We start from the raw sequence: 23,717 nt of genomic DNA, 5'->3' as shown, positions 1-23,717 counted from the left end.
CATGGTTGGTGTCCCTCATTAACTACGAAGACAAGTTACCCAAGGCAGCAAATGCCCACTGATCATTAAAGGCACAGAATTAAAATTCCTTCAGTATTTCTTATATTTATTTTTTTTTGCCTTCCTCCTCGCTGAATCCTGTTCATTTTTCATATACCTCCATTCTGTGACCTTGATTTATTGACTACACAGGCCCTCCTTGGTTGCTAGGCTTTTTCCATTTCAGTGCTTCCCATTTCATCACTAATCCCAGAGGACAAGCTGTTAAGATTGCGAGAGAATGCGAGTAATGAGTTTTTCCAGATAAGCCTCTAATGAATTTGCTGAGCCAATGGGAGAGAGTTTTACTGAATATATATGTACTGTACATCAATACAAGAAGGCCCTCTACTACAGTTGCCATGGTGATTGCTGCTTGATGTACATGCTCAGCAGCTTAAAGCATACATGCCACTGCTCCTAGTATTTGCTGAAGAGTGATTTATAAAATAGGATTTTCTGTAAACGAATGGACTTAATTATCCTTAATATAACAACTGCATATGTCTGCAACACACTTATTGCTTTAAAAAGTCAGTGGTAAAAATACAGCATGTGTCAATATGTCACTTTCCAATTTATTAAATATTTAGCAATGATTAAAGAAACATACATTTTATTAAATAGAATTAGCCCCCCCCCCCCCCAAAAAAAAAAAAAAAAAAACTAAACTAAAAGGTTTATAAATAAACCTCACAGTTAATTTAATTATCTAATCAAATTTGCCTGGGGAACCATCAATTAAGCAATACATATAACATCAGCACTCAACAGTACCACAATGATTAGGCTGTTGACCGGATAACAGCTGCAAAGCATGCACTTTTTCTATGAGCTGCCAGCAACTATCTCCTCTTCAGCAACAGCTATGAGACCCAGCAGACAGAGTGATGAGGTTTGTTAGTTTGTTTACACCTAAAACAGCGAAGGTCAACCGGTTCCACAGACAATGATGAGACACGATCCAACTCGCCACCAGCCTTTCACCCACGTCGAGCAGATATTGAACATCTTTTTAGAATGATAATTTATTAAGCTGCAAGCATTGCAGTTCCTGCTCTTTGCTTGGTCCTAAATTGTGTCTACTTGGAAATGTATATCCCAAATATCTTCTAACAAAAAAACTGGCCACTACAAAATGAAGATACAGTTGACAATCACAGATAATGACTGCATCACCAAAATTGCAACCTCAAGCCTCTGCTACTGCCACACCTCATAAGAAAAAATGTATGTAGGTTTTTATTCCATTCAGTTAAAATTAATCTCTTGCATGAATCAATTTTTCCATACTAAACATGGGGAGTACAGTAAGTCATTGACCCCCCCCCCCCCCCCCCCCCTTTTTTTTAAACAAATTTCAAACCTTTTTATAATAGCTCACCCAATACATTCTTCACTGAGTCAATCTCCTGAACCACAAGTCTGCACAAAGAGAAACAGAGTTCTACACTTCGATCAGCAAGTACCACACTCCCTAAAAAGTGAGGCATAAGTCACAGAGGGTCTGCTGCCTATGTATAAAAAAAGAAGGCATCTTAACAGTCTTGTCTATTTTGAGCACCACATCACCATTGATTAAAAACATCACAACTGCTTATGACATTCAGCACTTGCAACGCATGTGCTTATCAAAACAGAACAACAATCATCCAGTTACAGTACTACCATGTGGAACAGTGCATTACACAATTAACAAGACATCATGCAGGTCTATGTTAAACTGATTCTTTTTCCACAAGCAACATTTACATGAGAAGACTAATGAATTTCATGCCAGAAGGTTGAACAAATTCTGGCTCTGCAGCAACGAATTAGTGGAAAGATGAAAAAGACCGAGCCAAGAGAAGTCAAGATTTCTGGTCAAAGTATAGTATCTCAAACAAGAGAATTTCTTCCGAATATGATGGTTCTTAGCTACGTTAGTTGATAATAGGATGACAGTGAAAGTGCATGCAAATTAACATTCTTAGTACTTTACCTAACTAAACAAAACAAAAAATCAGCAAAATTGTGGGGCTGTTGATCAATATTATTTTGTAATCACATCCCCCCCTCATACATTTGATTGTATTTCAACATAACAGGCACTGTGCCAATGACAGTGTTGCATACAGATTAAAATCCCCTTGTATATTTACCTGAAAGCAAGATGGCCCAAGGCTTACATCTCCCAATGTCTGTTCACAAAACAGGTAAAAGCAAATGGAGTTCCAGAACGTTTCCCTGAACAAGATCTTCCAGGTTTAGCATATCCTTAAAGCAGGTGTATGGGCACAGCATACAGCACAAACAAGTTGTTTTCTTGGTGAACTCTAACTCATAGCCATTTCCTATTTTACACTAAAACAAAAGGCTTCACTCAGTCTTACATCTCCTTTCCCAGCTGTGAAGCCAAAAAGAATGGCACAGATGTTGCTGCTGTGAGCCAGTCCCTCCCACTTGGGAACACCCCTTTTCAACACTCTAGTTCCAATAGGACACAGCTAAAGCTTAGCCACGCCTTCTTCCCCAGCCTTTTTTTTTTTTTCTCTCTTGGTAGTGTGCACTCAGAGACTTGGCTTTGTCACACAAGAAAACCTGTGAAATGGAATGCCTGGAGGTGCATGAGCATGTGTGTGTGTGTTTGTGTGCCCGTGTGTCTGAATCCCAAACAGAGTACATCAAGTCTATTAAACCCGTCAACTGCACCAAATGAGGGCAACAGTCTCAGTTCTATTGCAAAAGACGAGATTTCAGTGTGACGTCCTTCATAAATAAACTCTGCAAAAGAACAAAATAGGGTCACTTTTGCATTTGTTTCTCCTAAGGCTCAAAGGTCTCTCGCAGAAAAATCTGGTTTGTGTTGTTTCATCTCTTCCAGTACCACGTGCTCTTTCTAGTGTAGAAACAGAACAGGGCAGATAAAAGCCAGAATAGCTGGCAGAGAAACATAAAGCTGGAAACTCAATGCAAGATGTTTTAGAGAATTTATTTTTAAAAACTATATCATCCTTTATTTTTCTACAGAACATTGGTTTTTAGTGCTAGCGATATAAGAAATTGGACCTCAGTAAGAAAACTTTACTTTTCGCTTTGAGCAAACTGTAAATAAATTCCTTCAAATAAGATCAGGCCCTAGTAAACCTTTGGAGATTTAAGCAGTTAATTAGTATTGGTTTAAACTAGGGCTGTCAATTAATCGAAGTTACACTTCTGCGATTAACACATACAATTTTTGGGGATATTTTTTTTTTTTTTTTGTTCCTCTTCACATAAAGTAATTAATTTCCTGTGGCACCATTTTAGTGCATGCCAGCATTGAATGCATGTAGTCATCGTTTGAATATAAAATTAGTCACGGAACCACATTAAGGAGCAAAGCACTCACACTGAAGGACTTGTGAACGGAACGTTTATTTTTATTTTTGAGTAACCTTCTGACGGTTCATTGACTAGAAAGAGGGTTACTTGGATCTACTGTCAAAGTGAGTTCCAGTATCACTGAAGTGCATCTAGTCTGCTGTACCACCTGTGTGTTAAAAATGCTTTCATTTCTCAAAATACACTAGTAGTTTTTTTTTCTGCTACAGACATCAACAATACAACAAATGAAACCTGTTCATTTCGACAGAGCACTCTTTTAGAAATTCAGGATCGCTGTAAGTTCATGAATCAAGCTAAGTGCGAGTGCTGTTGCAAAGTGGATAGCTACCGACTGCAGGCTCGTTAACATTGTAGCTTTGTTTTATTTCAATAACCACATTTATTTTTAAACTGTATTATTTACAATTATGGAGGATATAAATGTTATTCAGTGAATGTTTTGTTTTATTTAGGCAATTTCAAGTTATTAATGAAAGAATTTAAAATGGGGATTATTATTTAAAATGGCAATGAAAAACATCATGAGTAAAGGAAAGTGATAATTGTAAATGCAGTATGGGGAGTAATAAACAGACTGATTTAGCAGTTGGTTCAGAAATAGGAAAACAGTTTTTATGCTGGGTTGTTTTTTGGATGATAATACCAATAACAATAATAATAATAATAATATCAGTTATAAAACAAATGAGATGGATGCAGTAATTGCATCAATTAAATATGCAATGAAAACCACGATTAACAGATTAATTTTAATCCAAATGCATTAATTAAAAAAAAAAATATATATATATATATATATATATATATATATATATATTATATATATATATATATATATATATATATATATATATATATATATATATATATATATATATATATATATATATATATATATTTATTTTTAAAATCGCTTGACAGCCCTACTTTAAACCCAACAGAGCATTACTTCAGATACAAATAGACCTAAAATACAGAATAAAATTGACTGCCTTTTCAAAGAACCAGCCTAGAAGTGAATGAAGAGTAGAACTCACCTTCTCACCTCAGGAGAAAAGTAGTCTCTGATTAAGGGGCACCGACAGATCAGCATACCAGAAAGCCTGTACTGTATCTGATCAGCAGATAAACAGACACATTAGACAGACAGACAGACAGACAGATAGATAGATATGCAGATCAGGTGTAGCGGCAGCCAGCAATCCAGATAAGGTTTTGGTTCTGGGAGTAACACAGCGTAAAATGTAGGGGGTAAAATATAACATTAACTTGAAGTCATGAGTAATCTTGATAAATTAACTACTGTACAACCACACGTGTGTTCTACAAGGTTCTTTATCGGCTCGGCACATTTTTCTCAAGGTATCGCACTGACTGCAAATTAATTACATTACTTATATTTGAACATTATTCTTAAACTCAGTGAACATGTTATAACTTCAACATAAAGTTTAATATAATAGGCATGTTTTTTTAGCGGTTGCCTCCGACGATGGTTCCAGTTGGATTGTTGATGGCCTGGGATTTTATGCTTCAAACCTGTGGAGCTTTGAATTTCTTATTCTTACTGTGATTGGCTGCAAAGACAGCAGGGCTAGCCAGAGATTGGATAATGTTTGCTGGGTTGATTTTTTTTTTTTTTGCAGTTTCCTAGTAACTGACATTGTATTCTGGGAGATGCAGGTGTTTGTGGAAGTTTTAGAGGAGGGGAACAAGCTGGCAGCAAAATTGCTGTGCATATATTTACGCATTACATTTAAATTTAGTGCCGATTTCTGATTTTTTAATGTGTAAAAACAGCAGGTACGAAGCTTATCTCCACCGTTGGTGGCAGCAATTTCGTAATTGGGTTATTGAGCCTTCATGAACTTTCCCAAAGCAGCTTGTTGTGCGTTTGCCAAATGTAAAGCGTCAGAGACAGTCTGACACGCTTCCCTGCATATACCAAAACAATACCTAAAACTCAAAATGGTACAGCACTGAACTACAGTTTGGTCCAGTTAAAGGAGAAACAAGTCCATCTTACTGTACCATCTAAGAAAGTTTTGAAGCTTTACCTTTAACTGTTCAAATGTACATTTTTTGGAAAAAAAAAAGACTACAATTTACATAAACCCATAACATGTGTCTCTCCTACTTCATTTAACACAAAAGGGTGACACATATGTTTAAAACACGATGTGGGAACTTCAAAAAGCCTCCAGCTCCTCTGGCATGTAATTAGATGGAATGGTCTAGGAATTGAACTTTGATTGAACCCAGCACATGGTACAGTACATTGCAGAAATAAACTGAAGAATCAAATCTTCAACATTATACAAAGCAAAATGGCACTACCTTATATGGTCCCAAACCCACAACAGCATATTATGACTTACTATAAAATACAGTATAGTATTGCATGCCAAGCCCTAATGCAAGCCCCTAAATGTGGATAATACATTAGTCAGTTAAATATACAATGTCTCTACAGAAGAGAGCAAATAAAATATGGGGTGAAAAAACAGTTAATGTATTATGTTGACTGCTCACTAGAATAAAATTATTCTGTTCTCACAAAACACGAGTATACGAACTCAATTGTAATGTCCTCATCAAGATACAGTATCTGGATTACATCAGATATTGTGTTTTATATAGAAGGAAAAGCAACTTGAACCCACATGCCAAATGAAAAACCAAACGGACACCATTCAGCCACATTTGATTATTTCATCTCCAAAATCTAAATCTTCCGAATGTCAAGGCAGTAGTACAAACACACCAGGAGACAGAGACAAAAGATTAAACCAAACAGACAGATTGTTATTTGAACAGCTCCTCATGGATTCTTTCTTTTCTCTAAACTTTTGGTTTTTGGTGGGTTGTTAATTTCCTATTTCTTCCTATGCTCCCTTTACACCTTGACTGCAGCAACTAGCAATTTACTGCACTGCTGCAGATCATTTTTTACCCTAGTTACAGTACAGTACAGTACCTTTTTACAGTACTATACATGAGCTCAGACTAGTAAATCTCTGTGGTAAAATGTAAGAACTTAGAAACCAAGGGGAGGCATTTGGACGGTCCTTGTTAGAATTATTCAATACTGGTTGCAAAAAATAATTTACAACTGGCATGTCCAAACTATATAATGCAATTTGAAAAAGCTAAGAATACAGAATGAGAAAAAAACTGAGCTGCATCAATGGTCGAACTTCTATACATGCAAGTGCAAATTGTAGAGAAGAAATCAAACCAACCCAAAGCTAGATATAAGCCTTTAAAATTCTAAATTTCAACAGTGAAACCAATGACCTTTTAGACGTGTTCTTCTGTACATTATGATCTTTACATTAGGATAAAAAGGTGCCCTCAAGCGAGTTATCACAATGAACCGACTGTTTAAAGGCTTCTATATACACTCTTCCCAATGAGACTAATTGTTCATCCTGTGACTCTGGAACAAATGATATAAATCTATTTAGATGATGTAGGTAAAGTTTCTGACCCAGCCCACTGTTATAATGTTATATGACTGGAAGCCCCAAGGAAACAAATCTGTGAACAGCTGTGTCCCTCTCACATGCATGCAGAGGAGTCAGCAGTTCTGATTAGATTATTTTAGCAGGGGGAGTTAGATATTACATAAAAACGGACTTCATTCAATTGATCTAAAACCAAATCAGATTCAAATACCGCTGCTGAGAAAATTCAAATTTGTATATCAAGGTTATGAAAGTGAATTTCTGTCTGAAGGATGGTGGTATTTAGATCCATCAAAATTAGATGCACTACACAAATATGTATTTTTTCAACTGTCCTGTATGAATTGTACACTATTTAGAATTGAAGAGTGCACTCAGCGAGGTCAATACACTCTTCTGACTGTAACCAGACTGTAACCAAAATTCTACCACTAAACAACCAAGACTTTATTATAACTGAATGGTTGTGCCTAAAGGGGCATTTGTGATATCGACAAATACAAAGTTGCTGTGTCAGTGGTTTACCTAAACACGTTTGTCTATTGAAACTGTACGTTCAGGTTGTAAATAACTAGTACAGGGATACAGTTTTGTTTTTCCAAGGAGATGGTCACAGAAGCTCCTATTCCAATGTAAATACTGTATTTTCTTCACAGCAACCAGGTCTGTGACATGCAAGATCTAGCTTTCAAGTTTTCTAAACCCAACTTAGCGGTTTGTCTTCCCTATAGAAAATATGTCTGCTGTTAATTCACAACACAAAATGGAACACGCACTGCAGGAATCAATAAGGAAATCCTAGCAGAAGCCCTGCCAGAACAAAGTTCACAACACGCAAGAACACATTAATGACATCATTGTGTAATTAACGGGTGTACCAGAGGAGACAAAAACAAACAAATTACAATTTAATGATATGCATGGTGCAGTCAAACTTAAGCCATATAAATCAGCTTAAAAAAAATGCATGTGCTTCAGCTGACTCAACATGCACCACAGCACTGCTTAACAATTACGCTTCTTCTAAAATTATTAATGACTATTGTAATTTGATACGGACAAAACACTGACCTGAATGTTAATGCAGTAGTGACATCTGAAAGCACTGAATTGGAAAAATAACAATTGAACTATATTAGTCTACAATTCATCATTTTAATTGATCCTCAGTAGACTCATCCAGATATTTAAAGCCACAAAACCAAAACTAACATCATTAGCTCAACTAGACAATTTTATATGAACTTTAAATACCATTTCCTAAAACCACTGTTGCTTATTTTATATATTAGCAGTGCCATGGAGCCCGGTTTGTTGCCAACTGTTCTCTGGGGTACCCAATCTCATTTATCACCCTCCCATGGTTGCATAATTACTACTGTAAACATTAATCCCCTTGTTCTCTCGCTGAAAATATATGGCTCCCATTGATGGGTCGGGTGAGAGGCTTGAGATCTGATCCTGCTATTTTGATAAGAGTGTCTCTCCTGTTTTACAGCCTTGTTGACAATATGCAAATGCAGGAGGGTTTGCATGGCCACCAAGAACTTGAACATAAAGGTACTGTAAACTACCATACTGAACCCTGTTAAAACACACCTGCCCTTTAATGTAAATTTGCCTAGTATCCAGTACAAAATTAACCTATTAGCATTCAGTGCAAATTACTTTAGCATATAAAACAATACTATGCGGTACTACCAAGTTCTTCCACAAAAAGTCAGTTTAAACTAACAAAATACCAGTCAAGGTTACTGTGGGATAAAGGCCTCACAGCTTTTTTATCCCTCATTTGGAAATCAGGAAGGGTGTTAACTTTAACAACATGCTCAACTAAACTCCACTTACCGGTACACCCCGTTGTGAGCTACGAAGAATGTCCGTTTGTGTTGTTACTATCAGCTCAGATCCCAGAGAGCTCGAAGGGTAAAACGCCTGAAATACAGGGAAGGAAGACGCAGAAACAACTCGGACTTCTTTTGCTTTAATAGGACTGTGCCTTGCAGGCAAGGATGGGCAAGAGACAAACACAGGCTATCTAGTAGTAAGAACAAGCCTGATTTGAAAGCTGTGTGTGACCTACTCAGTACAGAAGGAAGTGGGAGGATAGAGCAAAGGTTTGTGGCTAGATAATTTACTTGTTTTTATCAAAAGCTATGCAAGGATTTTTTTTTAATTTATTTAAAAGGAATATCACAGAAGCACTCCTCACAATATATAAAAATGTTTCACTTGTGTATCTACTGTATATGTACTAAGGTACATATGTATGAGTTTAAGCAAGTAGGCAGGGTTGTGCAAAGTACATCTACTATACATACATGTAATGTGCGAGCAAACTTAACTGGGGCGTTGTAGTTAACTGAAAAAAAAAAAAAAACTTCAAAATATTCCATCAAAAAGTAACGAACAACTAATAAAAATTTAAGTAGACAACCTTTTCAGATGTGCCAAACAAACATGGCTTAAACACATGGCAAACACAAACACTTTGCCTAATTGACTTAGATTCTTAAGTCTTAATTGACATGGATAAAAATAATTACTAAATAAGAAGATAGCCAGATAGCTAAAACCCAGTAAAATACTTTTTTTTTTTTTTCATTTTATTTTTCAGGAATGTCTGCGGGTTTTTTTTTTTCCCCATTTATGCAGTGATGTACTTCATAATAATTTTTCAAGAGACACTTGTGTCTGTGCTAACAGTAGAGAAATATCAGCAATGGCACATATTTATACTTTGCTTACAGTTTTGTTAGCACCAGTTTCCCTGTTTTTCTTTTAAATTCATTTTAGAAAACAGGTAGGCGATACAGGGGCGACCACACTAAAAGCACATTTTGATGAAAACGCTGTAGACTCTTTTAGTGCATTACATCTATATTTTACTAAACAGCCTACATTGCTGGATTCTTGTTCCCTCCTGTTCAAAAACTAAAACATAAAATTACATCAAAAAGCATGCCATGGTTACAATTTAGACACTAGGCACTGACCAAAGTCAGTATAACACCCTGTGATTTTCCATACGAAAACAGGCTGGACAGTGTTGTGTGGTTTTGGTTCTTGCAGTTAGCTTTACAGGACTATACACACCCCTGGACAGAAGTGTGCTCACTACATGCAATGCCACCCCTTCCCACCTCTTTCAGAGTACAGCTCTATTACTGGGACACTGCCAAACAGACAGCATATCACAGTAGCAGTACTGATGAGAACCAAAAGGGGCACAACCCCATCAATTAAACTAGCCAATGCGGACTAAAAGGCAAGCACTATACTTTACTGGAAGAAAAAAAAAAAATCTTTAATGCATTGGTCATCCAAGCTATTTTAATTTAATTATAAGTTGTGTTTTAGTCGTTTCATTGAAGTCTACACAAAAATCAGGCACACAAATGCAGTTTTTCTTTCTTTTTTTGATGCTCCGTGCCACCAAGGCTCTGCACCATTTCAAGCACTTGGCTAAACTGCATACTCCATTTCAATGGACTCATCATGCTTTCAAAGCCCATTTTATGTGACTGGCTGGTGGTGTCTTCTCATTAGTTTCTACCACTACACTGGTCAGCTGTGTATTTCTATAGTTAACTTGCTCTGTGGATTCTATGGTTCATTACCCTGTCACAGGTTCACTCTAGTTGCATATTTAACATGAACACACCAAGACAGGTTGGTCACCTTTTCAATAATACAGGGTCAGATATATTGATCAGCTTGGACCCACATCTTCTGCAAGGGGTAAAGAGCAAAGACAAACACAATGATCAAACACATAATGTAACTATGCTACAGTAACAGAATATCCATAATTCTTACTTTGCTATGGTGATATAGAATTTGTCAACAGTAAAAGTCTTCTGTGCACATATATTGGGGGGGGGGGGGGGGGAATGAAACTGGTTAGTGACCAAAAAAAAAAAAAAGAACAAAATTTAAAAGAAGGTTCAGCATCAAATGCTTTGAGCAATCCCAGAATATCCATTTCCAGTTGATTAATGACTATGTTTAAACATGATTACAGTCTGGATGAAGACACAGTAGTGTGGGATCCCAAGCTCTCTTTCAGGACGTCAGGATGCTAAACTTTGTTTCTATAGACTTTTACTACTGTAGATGCCTCTCTCCTACATAAAATGAGAGGCTTAGTGGTAAATTAAGACAGTACAGTCGGCTCCACTTTATCGGGAAGCCTCGGAAGACGGACAAATATCCCAAATAAGCGGTTACACAGTTTTGTTTCTTAATGAAAAGAAAAATAATTAAATCACATCACATTATGATTAAATGTTAAAACATCAATTTTTTGTTTTTTCCAAAAAAAAAAAAAAAAAAAAAACATTTTTTATTTCTACATGAAATGAAAAATAATGAAATCACATCTTCTCACAAGGCGAGGCACCTGCGATGTTGACACGCCAACTTTCTTTGCAAAGCAGCCTAAGGAGCCACAGGACAGACTCCTCCTTCTTCAAGAGTTCAACGTGGTTTACGCAATTCACAGCGGAATCACATGCTCACTGCACTGTGAAAAGCATCTCCATTCATCATTTGAAAACAGTGTATCCCAATTACAGTGACATGTCAATTAAACAACAAATAGCATTGGGAAGAACCGTCTCCCAGAGTCGTATTCCATTTAAGCAGAAATCCCGATTAGGAGACGCCGACTGTATGGCTAATTTCAGATTGTACGAAGTAAAGGCTAGCTTGTGGGTGTTCCAAATAAGACGTTTTACCAGAACTGAATGGCCAGTTCGAGGGTAGAAAATTGTGTCACAAAACATTTAACCAGCCAAGAAGTTTTGTCTTTTTTTTCCTTTAATAATAGCCGTTATAGAGAGAGATAACAAAAAAGAGATCAGAACTAATTTACACCACACACACTTTTTTTTAATACAAATAGCATATTAAAAAAATAAAATAAAACACACACAAAATAAGGTTTCAGATGCCAACAACTTTTCCACCCTAGTCATTTAAAGCACACTATAGCTCTGAAGTAAGAGGTACGCAAAAACCACTTCACATTATTCAGTTCTTAAATACACAAAGAATCCCAAAAGACAGGGACCCAGCCAAGAATTAATTGGAAACGCAGGACCCCACTGCTTTTGTTCCCGCCAAATCGCAGTTTGCGTAAAGCAGACTGTTCTCTTTCTTCCCAATCAGTGTGACACTTTAGTCTGTTAATTTGGGCACTCTGCTCTCATTATCATGTTAATCAAGAGGTCTGAAGCCTCTACTCGTCAATCAGTAACACGCCTAGCAGACTCGGGCTGCAGCTTAGCAGGCCATTGATAGAAAAAACAAAAACTAGGCCATGGCAAAGCATTGTGCCTGTGGTCAAGACTGGCTACTCGTGGACCTTGCCCTAGATCCTGACACAGATAATAGACTACAAAAGTGTTTTTTCTTGTGCTGTTCGATGACTGCAGTATTTCCAGTATTGGGATAATACAGCTGCCCATAACTATTGATTTTGTCACTTTTTTTGACTCGTCTCCCATACATGGTTCAGTATGGTAGCAACGGTGGGAGAAGTGGGACTGGAGACGCTGTGAAGTCACCCAAAGACCCTCCCATCCAGCTTCACAAGCACGGTCTGGTTTTACCAAAGACGCCTCAAGGTCTGGTTTCCTCTTCTTTATCACAGAGGTGAAAAAAAACCCAGGCCTGCGAGTTTAAAAAAACAAAACGTGACACATTCTTATTGTGTGCTACTGTAACAACTAAATCTGGAACTGAAACACATAGACGTACTGAGATGCTACTGGAGGCTGAGAATTTGAGAGCACAGTTCAGATTTTTCTTTCTGGTGGCCCTAAAATGCCACACTACAGTGCAGTATTACATGACTGATAGGCTAAGATAAGTTTACTTCAGTGATTCATTTTCTACAAATCAGTGTTCCTCCTTAATATTATTCATGTAAAAATATCTCTCCATGAATAATCAATACCAGGGGAGAAAAGTCAAATTTCACAGGCCAGCTTTATTCCTTAGTTAATCCTCCAAAGGTCTGCATTACATCAATATCTGTTCTTAGTACATCTGCATTTGTGAGATTACTCGAGTCTATTTACTCCCATGACAAAAGCCTTTTAACCTTTGTGCTGTACACAAAAACCGGTTTAATTAAAAAGATGAAGCAACATACCTAGAAACTGCCTGGAAGATAAACCTTGGGCACAGGACAAAGTAATGGGGATTAACTTTATTCTTTATTCAAGGGCGGTAAAACGCGACTGACGTGTATCTGGGTAACGGATATCCCAGTGCTGACTGTGCATATCTGTGTATGTATGTATGTAGTTAGATATGTTTGCTGTTTATTTATTCACTGTTAAATCGATACTCAAAATAAATGATCAATGACCTTTAATACTTGCTATTTTGCTTCCACAGGGGAGAATAAAATTACTGGAGATGGAATTTAAAGTTAGTCCTTTCTTTTATAGTCTGCACCAGGCTTACTGCCTTAAAACATCCATCTTACTGTGCCTGGGATTTCATTTGTAATGATGCCATTGCTATTTTTATAACAACTGTAAAAAGAGCCAAGGCCTGGACTAAATTTCCCTTTTGGTGTCGCTATAAAATTTGTGAATTTATAGCCTACTAAGAAATAGAACAGAACAGAATGACAAATTGCAATAATGTTCTGCTAATCTACTAAAAAAATAAAAAATAAATCTTTTGGTTATGTGGTCATTGTTGAATTAAAAACTCTAGTATCTTGAAAGTAACCAAAACAATTAAAACCCTCTTTTTAAGTATACAATTCCACTGCTACTATTGGTAACTGGCAAGTTTTTCCATAATCCCATGATTTTCCATTCTCACACTTTATCAATGTTTCATCTATCATGTATTTTAACTGATTTTAAACACCCAGCATTTCTGTATCACAGCATAACAATTCTTAAAATAGGCCTATTTCTAGCACAAAGGTTAAAAAATGTACCTTGTTTGAAAACAACTTCTTTAGAGAAGTTCCTATAGAAAATGCTGTCACAACCTACAGCTTTAGAAATGGGTCGTCCATGGGCTTAATTCAGGCCCAAAATGACAAACCAAGAAACACTGGTTTGTATCTCATTTTACTGTAGGTATTGACTTGTTTTGTGATGCAAAGGTAAAAATCACACAGCTTCCCTTTGGAGACTTTTTCAAGTGCATTAAAACCAATACATGACAAGCAGCAAACTGGCTGTGTACTTCGCTAATCGTTAGCTAGAATACGAGAAAACGGAATGGATTATAATCTACAAGACTGTCCCATAAACCATGCTAAACATGTTAAAAGCATGCCTATACCTGCTGTACTGGGCATGTTCAGGTTTGACAGATCCCAAATAATTGTTAAGCTTACAGACAATTCACAAGTGGTCAGAAATGGCCAACATTGTTACAGACAGATTCCAATATCTTTAAAATCTGTTTGAGCAAGGAAATATGCTCTGCATTGGATTATATACAAATCCCATTTTGAGATAAAGGGAGGTTTAATTGGCTCTTATCCGGGTCTACGCAGATAAGTGTTGTTCTTAATGCATTGAAAGGTGAATCCACTTAAAAATATAAAAATATGAACAGATTTGGGAAATCACGACAGTTTCAAAGTTAAGAATCAATTAAATGCAAGTTTCTTCTGCATTCTCTTTAGGTTCCCAGTTGACAAATACATGTAGTACATATGTCAAGAATAATACATGCAGTGCTTATGACAATACTAAAATAATACCGAAACATGCAGGTGCTGGCATTTCAGAAGCAGTGAGGTCAGCTCCAAATGGGAAAAAGCTCTGTTACTTTTTCTGGGTTCAGCTGATTGAAGATCAAAGACCTGCTTTTTCTCTCCCTAAGCAGGTGATTTCAAAATCATTCTGGCCATTCCACCTTGTGCTTCTGCCATGGCAGGATGCTGGATGAGTTTTTCTTGGCCATACCCTTTTATTTATTTGATTAACACAACTGGCTGGAAGTTCAGTTGGTAGCTCCTGCCAGCTCAGCTTTCAGCTCTGTGTTGCAGCCAAGCCACCACCTGCTGAGAAGTCATTTTCATTCGTCCTGCAAGGGCTCTTGGTCTACACTTTAAGCACAGAACAAGGAAAACAGATGTACAACTATAAGGCAGCGGAAGACGTACTGTTTATGGAGAGCGCTGAACTCTAATGCTGGAAAGTGTGGTGGTTGATGATTAATATCTGTGTCACAACTAGCTACCACATCCCTACATGTGATACTTGCTGTTTTCAAATTGCACCTTCTAAGCTAGGAGTAAAATGCAGTTTTAAATATAGAAATGTATAAAAGCAATACAGGCCCATGACAGTATGGATAAGTAAACAGCATCTTAACTGGGTGCATGTCATAACAAAACAATAAGGTGGTGCTTAATTATTTTAAACCATTTAGAAGATCTCTTTAAAATCTCTTTTTAGAACACTGAGGCAATTAAGAACTTTTTACTTAGGACCACTTATTTTAGAGTTGGAAAAGCACCACTGATATTTATTTACATACAGAGTTGTGTCAGATAAAGGATGATGGCTTGCATGATGATGTAACAGTATGGTGTACTGTTATGAAAAATACATAGATTAGGCATAAAACCTTGATATAATGCCAAGGAAAAATCCTTTGAAACCAAATTCTGAGCAAAAAGAATGCAAATGCTGCAAATATCCTTTGACTGCTGAGGAGGGTCCCCTGAGGAGCCAAACGCATGCAGATCCCCGAGACAACACTGCCACTGTGCCACCTGCAGCCTGAACCAACACAGGCTAAACTCACTGGTTACAGCTTTTCTGCAATGCCTGTGGCACCCGCTCGTTTTTTTATTTTCTTTTTTGGAATAAAGGATGTTCAACTAAATTTGTCAATAAATCTTCCTAATAGTTCCTCATCTGCTGACCCACTAACGTTTCTTCCTTTTTATCATAGTTCACAGACCAGCCATTGTTTTTCATTGCACATGTGTTGTTTGCAAACACACTACAGTTCATATTAAAACGCTCCAGGCAACCAGCAAAGACAACAACAGCAGCAGCACTCTTTACTCAAATGTGTTATTATGCCTGCTTTGTGTGTTAACAAATCCAAATACATTCTGCCTTGTCATTAAAACAGCTGACCCACAGATATGATGTATAACTTTACACAGCATAAACCGTACCTGAATTATATATATATATATATATATATATTATATATATATTATATATATATTATATATATATTATATATATATTATATATATATATATATATAATATATATATATATGATATAAGTATATAGATATAATATATATATAATATATATAGATATATATCATTATATATATTATATTTAATTCTCCAATTATGTGAATATTTAAGAGGTTATGTTTATACAAGTGTTTAAGCTCTGAAGTGCTGAAATTTGGATTTTGTCAGTCAGTCTAAATATATCAAAATTATATATTCACTTTCAAAATACATGTTTGTTACTAAAATGTAAACAGCTGTTTGTTCTTTTCATTAATGTTGAAATACAAGTCTGTTTAACAGTTACACAGCTGTGCAGTAAAAGTTATTTTAGGTCACACAGCATAACTTTCAATATAAATCCAGAACCTACATTTTGTATGTTGAAATTCAGAAGGCAACATCAACTCCAGTCCCTCTTTAAGACTGTTTTACAGCTGTGTGGGTCTCAGGAAACTAGCAAATCAAATGTCTTGAAAAACGTACAAAAATGGTTATCAGTATACACATTTTGATCAATGTGTGACTTGTAAACAGTACAAAGGCACTCAAATATTTTCTCATATCTATATGCCAACTAAAAAAGCATGCTTGAAACTATGCAAATATAACAAGTATCTACTACATTATATACCCAGATGCAAAAAACAGCTTTGTATTGATGGCAATCTTCAAAACCGTGTTGCTAAGTTGTATACAAGCTCATCCTCAGATTTGTCAGGTGAGAAAATGGAATAGAAGTACTTATGGTTTCTATAGGGACTCCTGCCTTTCCTTCCTCTCTTGCCGAGTAGAAACTGGTCTCCATAGATACAAAATTTGAGTTTGGATAACAAAGAAATATAGGTAAGCTACACAAAACCTGTAAACTTGTATTTACACCCAAAATATGTACTTAAAATATGTCCTTAGGCTGTGCTACATACAAGATGCAGCACAGTGCACACATTGGACACAGTATCATGATTACCTAGGGTTTGATATTTTCTTTTAATACACAAAACAAACATTTCTTTAAATAAAAGTAAAAATTAAAAATTCCAGTGCAGTAAAATGCCAGCATAAAATAAGTGTGATTCCTATCATTTCTGGCCCACCATGCATTGCTGACAAACAGGAATCAAAACTGTAGATACCCACATCCTTCACAGATCAATTTATCTGAACCAGCGCCAGTTGGAAATGCATACCAGTCTCTGAAACACTTAGCAATTCTGAAATCGTGGTCTTTAGGGAGAAGAATTATTTCTATTTTGTTTGAAGCTTAAAGTGTGTACCTAGTGATTATAGATACGGTTTGGCAACCCAGTCCCCTGAAAACAATGCAGTGTCATTTAGGAGTAAATATTGCTGGAAAATTCCTGAAACAGTTACTTGAAATTGCTGAACGATTTCATCAAATTGGCACAGTTCAATTCCAAGGTTACTGGAGTGAAACAGACAATCACATTTTTATTAAATCTAAATCCAAATACCTTTATCACCACAGGCCCTGCTTGAACTCTGCTTACACAGCTGCTCTTCATAGTGCACCCGCAATATCAACAGTAGCTATAGCTAAGGGAGAATTTGCTTTGGGTAGATTGCATTTTATAAACTCGGCAAAATACTATTTAACAAAATACATTTACAATGGTGTATACTGATAACAGAGCTTGAATTAAACCTTTAGAGACGGTTCTGTGTCTGTGCAGAAACATTTAAGATCTCCCTGTGTCGTCTTAACTTTCAGAGTTTGTAAGTAAATACTGTAATACTCAAGACATTTTTCATGGCATGTTTTACCACACTTCTTTACTAAACTACTCTGATAAAATCCCAGAAGAAACTGAAACATTACTAAAATAATGATCGACTATCTGTACAGGCAGCAATTTCTGCTCTATACAGCACTATGGATTCCCCATTTAGCCTGTGTTACATTTTACCAGAAACTGTACTTTCCCCACAGTCACTGAGTCAACGTACATTTAATAAACGCAAATTTAATTAACTACAACACCAAGTTCACATTGTACTGGCTAATTAACACATATGTACAAACACAATGCTTTCAGATATTGTTCCATTCCCTAATAAGTGCAATTGACAGTGCTTTCTCAGGAAAGGTATGCAATTGTATGCAATTTACCAAACAGATTGTGTTGTCTACACTTACACAGTAAAAAGCGATTGGTCTCAAGACCTCTTAGGAAAGCACATAGGAGCATGTTTACAGTCAGTACTTGCCACAATACCTTAGCTAGATACTTTTGTACGAAGTGAGCCCATTACACAACATCTTTAATTGGAGATTCACGGTTCAATCTCTGTCAGCATTTTTAATTCCACCTCAGCAAACTTCTTTAAATTGCACAAAACAATTTACTTGCACAACGTAAACAGTTGCATCCCAGCACGAAATGAGTGCCTGGTGTGAGTGTGGCAATTTTTAAAAGTTAACTAAACACCCATTTCATCATTACAAAAACAGCAAGATTGTAGTTGCCAGCTGCACAGACTTTTTTTTTTTTTTTTTAGTAAATTGATTTAAATACATTTTTAAAAGCACAGTGAAGTACTACATATTTTTGAAGAGACTGAAATATATTTTAAATTGCGCCCCCGCTTTAAAATTTGGCTTTACTTTCTCATATTCCACAATTTATGACCTTGAAGACCCTGTGGGCAGAGACTCCCAACCCAGGAGCCAGTTCACTTTACACCCTTGTGAGTGATGGACTGCTGCCCTCAAGTTGGTGGACTGCCTCTGCCATAACTCACTCCATAGAGTCCCTTGAGGCCATCAAGCAGAACCTGATTTCAAATCTCTCCGTTTCTGGGCGGGATTCCAACTGATATCCTGGGAGGCAAACTGAACAATGTCATAAAACCAGACACTCTTGTATCTAACTGTATTGGCCTGCAGTCAATTCACAACGTTTTAAGCATATTATGCATTGGCCTCAAGTCTGTGTTTGTAGAATACTAAAAACAACACTATTCAAAAGAAGGGGTTGAACAAAGGCAAACTCGGCGGAAATTGAGTGAGACACAAATTGAGTATTGCTGAAAACGTATTCCGACGTTAAAGTCAATACATTCCACGTAGCACGCTCGTTTTCTCAGTCTAAGCAATGCAATAACCAAAAATACAAAATGATCTTGATGAAAATGCCGCTTGTGAAAAATCTTTGTATCAGCAACGGCATTCTATATTTTTGCATTAACACCAAAATTCCTCTTACTCAAGCAGTAAATACGTTATATCCACTGTCTGATGTTTTGCAAAGTGCTGCTTGTCTAATCAGTTTCTTGTAAAGCATTTAGTATATATATATATATATATATATATATATATATATATATATATATATATATATATATTATATATATGTGTACACACACAAAATTTTTTTTTTTCATTTTCATAACGCATCGAGTCTACACATTTTACATACAGTGGGGTAACTAAATTAAAACTTTCAATGACTTTCTTGGCAGGTGTGTATTAAACTATTGATACAGCTTTTACAATACAGTGCGTATTCACATGATAGAAATTCACTGGATTATGTTACCCTGCTCACACACCTGGTCTCCCAAAATACAGAACACTAACTGAATACTGGCATCTGCGTTCGCGTGCATGCTTATAGCTGTCTGCAACCCAAGCAAACAACAGCTGGTAGAAACAACAGTACAACCTCATAACAAAAAATAACACTCAGTGAAAACAGCACATCGTTCAAACGCATTGGAGTAGCCAGTGTCTTATACTATGCTAGGCTTGGCATTATTAATGCAGTGTATTAACACTACCTTAACCTAAAAAAATGAATATGCTACTAACCTTCACCAACTCCAACCTGACAAATGCACATTATCTTCACACTTGTTCTCCTTGGCAGCTGAAATAAACTAATGCCGAGTGGGTTCACACGAATCTCGTAAATGTTTGGAATGTAACGAACATGCAGTATACTATTTCATGGACGACTTGTGTTGATTCAACAACTACGGTAATATATATTTTTTGTGCAAAATTTAAAATAGAAATGTGGCCATCACCTCACGGCCGACTGCGAATTCGCAGGTTTGGATTCCAAATTATCTCTTTGTATGAACTATAAAGTTAACAGATGGGGAGCGTGCAATAATGTTTGCAAAAATGCGTAGAAATATCAAAATCTTATTTTCTAAACCGCAACGCATCTTGAATGAACAATCCAGGTTGACACTACCTTTGCTTTGCATGTGCCTAGTCTTTCGTTGTCCCACCCACTTTTAACCTGCGCCTCCTGTATAATTTATTTAACCTTTCCTTGAGAATCGTTGAACAACAAATGAATCATTCTAAAACATCGTTCTCAGTCACTTTTTAAATTTATCCCACCTACATAATACCCAATGTAGCAATTCCGTACCTTGAGAATGAACCCTTCATCATTCAAGCAAGCTCCACAAATAATTGTTACAATAGGGATCCAGTTTAACACAATACTGTATCCTTCTATTATTGCAGGTGACATCATCCTTTTTTGGTCAGATAACAGTGCGCATGGACAGGAGATAACACGCAAGCTGTTCTGGGAGTTGTAGTCCTATACAGGCAGCTTTTCCCTTCTTTGTTCCAAAGAAACAAAAGGTTCCGAGAGACTGCATTTCCCGAAACTGAATGCGCGCCTGGCACTCCCAGTTAAATAATAGACGGCCAAGGCAGTAATTATATCAGTTTACTTGTCAGTAGAAACAATGTAATTCAAAGCGGTAGCGTGTTCGTGTATAATAAATTAATTGCCTGCTGTACGATTATAATAGTCAATGCACGTTATTATATTGTTCTGCATTATACTTTATTTAAAACATTCATGCTTGATTGAAATCAGTAATTGACAATAGTTGGCAAAAGGTTGAATATGATCTTTTGATCACACGAAATGAAAACATATAGCCTTTGAAAAGATACACCTACAGCACTTAAAATTCCAACTCGATTTTCTCATACATACAGCACGCGTGAAATTAATATACATTTTAATATATACACCAACTGTATATACTGTCACCACTTTTAAATGAACACTCCACTGAGAAATGCAAGATGTAAACCACCAAATGTGTATCTGAAAACAAAACCCATAGCATGCAAAACAGTAAGTAAAACAGACCAAATGAAATAAATAACATTTAAAAAAATAAATAAATAATAAAATAAATTAAAATTGAAAATATACAGTCAAAACAAAAAGACATATTTTTTGTATGTATTTTTAAAATAGTCAAAATCCTATGATATTAATTTGTTACAAGAAATTCAATGTATCTTCAATAGTAAGACCACCCTGCTATTCAGATTGCATTTTGACAGGCCTTATTAACAAGGTGTCACTGCACTATAAATAAGGACACATGTCACGTTCAATGTTAAATTTGACTTTTTCAATGTTTAAAAAGAATATTTTGAATCACTAAATGATGTTTAAATGAAAGCTAATGATTTGATTTGCACACCATATAATGTATTGTACTGGAAATGATTGCTGATTTTTGCATACATTCAAGTCCGAATGACAAGCTGTAAAAAAAGATGATAATGATGCTTAGAATGAGTTACAGCAAGGGTTAGGGTTAGGGGAAACAGAAACACAAATCACCTAATGTATACATGTGAGCCTTCAATTTCTTCCTATTAAATGTTGTATTCAACAGTGACAAAGTTCACAAGTGTAATTGAGCCATAAAAATGAAAAAGCTTAATTCCATATTGCTAATAGTTTGCTATTTATTATTTTCTCAAAACAATATCTGATTGAGTACAACTCTTGTTTTATGATGTTGTTTTTTTCTACAGTAAATAAGATCATCAAGCATTTTAGCATCAAGTCTCCTACAATTTCTATTTAAAGATTCACAAACTCTTCAGTTCAAAACTAAGCTGTGCTCTAACACTCTCCTGCTTTGACAAAAATGTATTTGTACTTTTTAAAATTTTTTTTTACTTGACTAACAGGTAAGCATGGTATGATGTCACAGCTGCTGACAACATGATATATACAGTATCACTTCACTCAGCTATCAGGATCAGATTAACTACAAAACAGAGCTTAGAATAATGTTAAAAATAAGACAAGAAATGCATGATTGCTTGTAAGCCCTTTCAGTATCGCTACACCTTTCTGAGTACTGAACTGAGGTGGAACTGAAAGTCCAATTTCTCTTAGAAACAAATGAAAAAGAATTAGTGTGGAATGCACTTTGGGGGAACTGAGTCCACAAACAACATCTCAGGCATTTCCTTTTCTGCTGGATTCTCAGGTTCAAAGATAAATATTGCTGGTGGGGCTGTTAATTAGCCACATACAGCCCATATACATATAATACAGCCCTGGTTTAATGGGTGGGGTTGTTTAAATAAAACACATAGTATATGCACCTTAAACAAGTTAATATCTTAAAGTAAACAAGACTCTGAAATAATAAAAAGGAGAAACGGTTATTAAACACTGAAATTGTCAGGTGTCAAGCTTCATGTTCCATTAGGCAAACAGTAGAGATCCTATGTAAAAATTGTATGAAACAGCTCAGCCTCTCCGTCAAAGTCTATTACTTCTTGATAGATGTTTTTTTTCTTCTTTTCTTTTTTTTTTAAGTGCAACATTTTCCCACATCAGCACATATAGGTGTAAAGAATTAAACCGAAGGGCCTGCATGCCAAAGTAAGAAAGCAAACAGATTTCAAATTTAACAGTGAGACTTCAACAAGAAACTTAATATTTGTTTTAAACATGCATAGTATGAAGCCTACAAACAGCCTCTCAAATGCTGATTGAACAGTTTCATGTTTACTATCCAAACATAAATAAGATCTTTGTTGTGTCCACATGCACACTGTCTACATCAACAGTTCATTACCTAAATAAATACAACAGTTATAAAAGAGAAGCACAGGCATAAAAATTGACACTAGTTCTGGTTTCTCAGAAAACCAGCGATTAGTGCCCATACAGTTTCAATACGTCCAAAGAAGCCATTTTTAAGGATCACCATAGACATCTTCCAATAGTAATTACATTGAAAATAGCAGAACACATTACCATCTACTGACTAAGAAGTAAAAGCAATCATCTTATTAGCAATCAATCCACCCAGCCCTTTACTCAAGTAACTTAATAGTGCAGTACTTTGTTCTTAGTTACTGTAGATCTGTGTTATAATAATTTAGCAAGATTTAAGCTGAAAAAAGGTTTGCAAACAAAGAAAATAAAAGCACCTCTTCATCCAGATGATCTTTATTAATTATTTACCCAGGATAGGCCAGCTCGAGACATAACATCTCCTCTCCAGTAAACCCTGCCCTTATTAGACCTTACAAATTGGTGAGAGTTGAAGCAATGAGTCGAGAAGTCATGCTAGTAGTAAAGTTAGGATGTCAGATCATTCTCCTTGTGACTGAACTGAACTTGAAGAGAAACACTCCATCAAACACACATTCCACAAGAGTGTTAAACTTTTGTTAGTGAAACTTAATGCTGTTGAGTGAGAAATCTTTATAAATTTCAGTGAAATGTATTTTAGAAAACAACCCCACGGTTTAAGTTCATGATTTGACT

The 23,717-nt window shown here is 36.1% G+C and overlaps 1 protein-coding gene across 5 annotated transcripts in view; it reads right to left on the bottom strand.

Moving 5' to 3' along the window:
* Nucleotides 1-20,624, bottom strand: part of LOC121330250 (disheveled-associated activator of morphogenesis 1-like) — an 81,968-nt gene extending 61,344 nt beyond the window's left edge. For 2 of the 5 annotated variants that reach the window (XM_041276609.1, XM_041276614.1), the window contains exon 1: nucleotides 2,181-2,437. The gene's annotated coding sequence lies outside the window, so the exon portion shown is untranslated. Of the gene's footprint in view, nucleotides 1-2,180; nucleotides 2,438-8,720; nucleotides 8,882-19,957; nucleotides 20,231-20,531 lie in introns of those variants that run through there. The other 3 variants (XM_041276611.1, XM_041276612.1, XM_041276610.1) reach the window with 3 other exon arrangements.
* Between the last annotated feature and the right edge of the window lie 3,093 nt (nucleotides 20,625-23,717).

Source organism: Polyodon spathula, chromosome 17 (genome assembly GCF_017654505.1).
Source record: "Polyodon spathula isolate WHYD16114869_AA chromosome 17, ASM1765450v1, whole genome shotgun sequence".
NCBI classification, from domain to species: domain Eukaryota; kingdom Metazoa; phylum Chordata; class Actinopteri; order Acipenseriformes; family Polyodontidae; genus Polyodon; species Polyodon spathula.
Note: the sequence above shows the minus strand (reverse complement) of the source record. Positions and strands in the feature narration are given on the sequence as shown.